Here is a 5,406-nt window from a genome sequence, read left to right on the forward strand (position 1 = left end):
AAAGAGGTGAGTCAAGTGCATTACATTGTCTTATAGAGTACACAACTGATGCTGAAATATGCTAAGACAAGGAGAAGGGCTCATTCAAATCCTTCCAGAGAGAGGGGACGAGCCTAGCCTTGGCTTGGGAAACAAGGAGCACACATGCCGCACCAGGGGGCTAGGGAAAAGGACTGACTTGAAAGTATGGATTCGAAAGAGGATAGGCACATGTACAAGAAACATGGCAGAGACTAGGAGACTAATCTTGAGCTCCAAGTAAAGGCTCTAGTTGCGAAGGCGCTGGAGGAGCAAGTACTGTCTATGGAGCCACGGACATTAATGTCGCCGCTAGAAGAACTGGCATTAGTTGGCATCCCTCCAAAAGTTCTTAGCAGCCAATGTTCCACTACAGCCACAACCCCCATCAATCGCATACGGGAACCAACTAGTTGCACCTTGGTGTTTCTCAGCGGCCGGCAGAACATTGTGATGGAGGTGGCAACTGGGTGTGGCACATCCTCTCGATGGCTTACACCACAATAATAAGATACCACTAGACTACACTAGGGTCGAGGTACATACCATGAAGCCTAAGTTCATGTAGTGGAGGATAGACTATGCAACTCCCGAGGAGCTGGTGTTACTCAGAGATGTAATGGGACAGTTCATCCTCTGGCACAAATGGGACATTATATTGTCTGCTTCTTTACCAGCCTCCACCTCTCCCAAATTTGGAGCGAGTTGTTGAGGTCGAGGAGATATTTTCACCATCTCGTGACCACCATATTCCTGAGATGCCACAATCTTCCCCGCCTCCTAGCGAGCTTGTGCCTGATAAGCCGCGACCTTCTCTAGCTCGTATCGAGCAAGTGCATAATGAGATGCCACAGTCTTCTCAACAAGCATAGCCAATATATGAACAACGAGTGCCTCCTGAAGAAGGTGATGCACAAGAAGATGAGGACGTGCCTAAATGAGAACTTCAAAAGAAGCATCCAATCACCATATGACCAATTTATGTTCTAATGAAAGACATCTCATCGGTGCACAAGTGGTATTCCCATGACCAGTTCAAGCGTGAGAACCAAGTTAAAAAAGTCCCATCATGGGCTTCTGAGGAGGCCGTCACTAGCAAACTCCATCAAACAGCAAAGCAATATCTAAATGTTGATGCCATCAAATGGTCAAAGGATTGCTCGAAAACATATGAAAGAGGCAAGTCCTTCCTTCGAAACTGGGACATCCAGCGCCTACCACTTGGAATGAGAAGGTTCCATGATTGGTACTTGCGTGTTGTCCCAATGAGCATAGACCTCGTACAAGCATGCTTCCCCACCTGGCATATTTGGAAGCCTAGCCGAGAAAATTGTCTTTGACCTCAATGACATGCAGACACGCTTTCACCTTAGAGCAATGGAGATGAATCTAATTCGCATGTGGTGCCTGTAAGTCCTTGTCCTCCCGATATGATATGAATGTAATATTTGAATTTTGTTGTAACTAACCGACGCCGTGATTTGTAGAATGCAAGTGCACATTGTAAAACAAATGCCAAGTGTGAAAGCTGGGTATATAGATCCTCAAGCTATAACACAAACCAATTTTAATTACCCTAAACAGTAGAAACTGGATGACAAAGAGCTAGCTGCTAGAAAGATCCTTCGGGAGAAAGAGGACATATGTACGAAAGAGACTAAGGCAAGAGTCCCTTAAGGTTTCGGCATACATTGCCCTGGCTTTTAAAATTCTCCAACAACACTCTACTATATGGCTACCATACAACTTTGAGTAAGTTCAACTCTATACTTAAAGCTTTGTTCAATATATTTTATTCGATGCAGAAGAGTTTATCTAGTTCTATGATTAAATCCATGCAACAACCATTGGATTTGTATAGCCATCGATGTCAGGAGGAGCATGGCATGGGTCTTTGATTCAATAGATAGGGACCCAGGTGACATACAAAGACTTCATATCGATTCTCAAGACGTACACTACAAACTTCTAACCCTTGCGCAACGACGAGAAAACGTTGCAATAGGCCCAATTTTGTTGTAAAAGGTAGTTCATACCATGAAATCGCGTTCGTTGGCAATGGTTGCAAAAAGTCACATTGCAATAAGAACTTGCAACTGTTGCTAGTTTGGCGTTGCAAGAGTTAGCTTTTCTTGCAACATTGCAAAGCATTGCAATAGGGCGTTATCGCAACATTCATTGGCGTGGCAATACGAGCACTTGCCACGTTCGTCTTCGTAGCGAGAGGTGGTAAATACAACGAGTGATAGCGTGGCAATAGATTTTTGTTGTCATGCTATAATTTTGTTGATTAAGGTGTTGTTGCCACGACCAGTTGTGCCGTGGCAAGTAAATCATTTGCCACACAAATATAATCGTTGCGAGAGAGTATACATTATTGCCACGCTTGTCTTGGCGTGGCAATAGTATCATTTGCCATGCAAAGTTTATCCATTGCGAGACACCATTCATTATTGCCACGGCTGCGTTGCCGTTGCAACAGTATCATTTGCCACGCAATTTTATTCGTTGCGATAGTACCGTTCATTATTGCCATGACCTCGGTGCCATTGCAATAGTAGAATTTGCCACGCAATTTTATTCAGTTGCGAAAGATTAATTGTTATTGCAACAATAGTCATGTCGTGGCAATAGTATTATTTGCAACGTAAATAAGTCTATTGCCATACAACATATTGCCACGCATCACGGCTCGTAGGTATATCTTTTATTACAACGCTAGTAACATTTAATTTTGGTTTAATAAATCATCATTGCAAATCAATAAACCATATCAAAAGCAATTGCACCCACATATATTAATTATAATTAATCATTCAATATGTTGCCAAACCCATGAAATAGTAGCTAAAATCATAAACGAGTGTACAATTAACTCATTATTTGACAACTTTTTATAAACTTCCTAACATCTATGCAGCACTTGAGAAATTCCTAGCAGCCCAACATGTCATCTCCTCGGCTATGTCCTCGCTTGATTATGAGCCTCCCACTGAAACTTTGTCCACCTACTACCAAAAGAATATGATTGGGATATTAGAACAATATTAAGTTTACTAATTTTTGCACAAATGTAAAGAGATGAAGATATAAAATGGTTCTAATTTCTAATTTCATATACAAAAGCCATCAACCAAGCTTTTGCATAGTTGAAGTTCTACTGCAATTCTGCAAATGAGCAAATGTTGTCGGTCTAGTTGCTGCAATTCCTTTTTCCATGAAAAAGATGGAAGTCATATTCCATTGTTCCAGAACCACAAACGTATGAATCAATTTCTAGTTTTACTCAAATTCTTACTGTATGCTTATTACAATTATGTTTTTCCATGAAAATAGCATTATGTGTTTTCACAATAACTTGATATTTTGTTCTCTACTTTCTCAATCTTTATTTTGGTCTTTGTATATCCCTCTCTTTTCAGAGTTTAAATGTTGTTCAAGATGTCAGCAATCCTTACTCCTTGGAAGCGTAGATGGCTGGGAATTTTAGCAAAATTTCATTGTAAGTATAGGTCGATTATATAAGTTCAATTGACTTTACAAATGATAATCTATATTTTTTTTGCAGGCTACATACTGAAGGCATGGTTCTATTGGGTAATACAAGTTTTTGTAGCAGTCTAGTAGACACATGCAACTGTGTTTCATTTGATTGCATTATAAGATGTATGCATTCTCTTTTGCTCTTTATAAATTCTGCTAAAAGAAGCAGAGTCTATCAGCAAGCCTTGGGGAGGGATGGAGAAGAAAATACGGCTTTGATCCTATCCATCGTGGCCTTTTCAACGGATCAGATGCAGCTACTGCATATGTTACAGTAGCAGCTGCCTTCTCTGAATTTTTAAGGCAGCAGCAGTTTAGTTGATTAGAAAAATCATAACTTGAGTTGTAGACAACGAAAAAATTATATTCTTTAACAATACGGAAAGCCCATGAAATTCTCTACATCTTTCTAGTTATTTGTTAAATAAGATTCTGCAGTTATCATGGTCAAAATACACAAACACCCACTGCTGTCCAGACCAAGGTCAAAACCTGACCGGCTACTTTCAAAATTCATAACTCTAATTCTCTAGGTCTAAAATCATGACCTTTCACGGCAACAAACATCTCTAAACCCTCTACAACTTTTGTATTATCAAGTATCACAGAAAAGGTAGATTACTACTCAGAACAACTCACCCAATCAAACCTGCACAAGCTGCAGTTTTCAGCATGCATGTTCAATGCATTTTCTACATTTCCTAGTTCTAACAAGAAAGGTCACATTTGATAAAATTTCATTAAATCATGCAAGAATTTAGATTCCAATTAGCTGGTTGTTACCTTCCTCCTTTTGGGATTATTTCTTCTCCTATTCATCAGCTGCTGTGAAGTGATATATGTCTTCGATGCAGTCACATTTGCAGTGTTTTCGTTGAAAAGAGCTCTGCTAGGGAGGTGCAATACTTCTAGTGGAGCGAGTAGGTGCTGGTGCACCTTTTTGTACGGTGACAACGATTCCAGGCTGAGTCTACAAACATCAAGTTGTTTGATCTATTTTAGCTACAGTTCAAGGTACATGGAACATAGTGAAATAATGTCATTACCTCCTGTAACCCATCTTCATTTTCATTTTCATGTCCACCGGTCTCATCTTCCTCTTCTATGATTGGTGCAACTTGTGTACTGGCATTGTTTTGCAGGGTACTCTATACATACAAATATTGGGGGTGAAAGATTAGGCATCACAATCATAAGATTATCAAGAGTACAAAGGATAAAAAATTATTCTAATACCATAATCATAGCTCCTTCTTTGTGCTGCGCTAGCATATTAAGAAATTCTTGCTTCATTTCTTCTCTTAAGTTTATCTTAGCATTTTCCAACTCCTCTTGCATCCTCCTCCTATTTTATTCTTTCTCCCTTTCCCTTTCTGCAGCTTCTTGCGCAATCTGTTCTTTGAGCTTGTCAACCTCCGCTTCTAAAGCAATGCTCTTCTCCCTAGCTGCAGCTTGAGCACGTGCATGTACTTCAAGGTTCCTTTGGACATTATGCCACAAGCTTGCTTTGGACTACATTTGGAATGCCTCCACATTGATTATTTATATGCTTCCATTTACTTGTTTGGTACACAAGTTACCGGAAAATTCAAATAACCATTTTTGTGACACTTATCATCTAATTTGAAGGTGTAAAAGGTTGCATATAAACTCCTAACAACCTAAAGCAGGTACTAAAATAAACAAATTAAAGTTGGAACAATCACTATCTGCTCGACCCTTCCTGACAGTTCTAGAATGTCGACAATGGATCACCAGCAAAAAATTAAATATAAGTAAATAACACGATTAAGAGAGATGTTCACAGAACAACTAGCTAGCTTCCTTGCTCTGCTCGTCCACCGA

At 39.8% G+C, this 5,406-nt stretch overlaps 1 long non-coding RNA gene across 1 annotated transcript; it reads right to left on the reverse strand.

The window, feature by feature from the left end:
• Positions 1 to 4,468: 4,468 nt before the first annotated feature.
• LOC136506643 (uncharacterized) lies at positions 4,469 to 5,099 on the reverse strand. Its single transcript, XR_010771684.1, has 3 exons — positions 4,798 to 5,099; positions 4,608 to 4,709; positions 4,469 to 4,531 (listed from the first exon to the last, which is right to left on the reverse strand). It is a non-coding gene; the product is annotated as an uncharacterized lncRNA (long non-coding RNA).
• Between the last annotated feature and the right edge of the window lie 307 nt (positions 5,100 to 5,406).

This window comes from Miscanthus floridulus, chromosome 15, assembly GCF_019320115.1.
Source record: "Miscanthus floridulus cultivar M001 chromosome 15, ASM1932011v1, whole genome shotgun sequence".
In the NCBI taxonomy this organism is placed as follows: Eukaryota; Viridiplantae; Streptophyta; class Magnoliopsida; order Poales; family Poaceae; genus Miscanthus; species Miscanthus floridulus.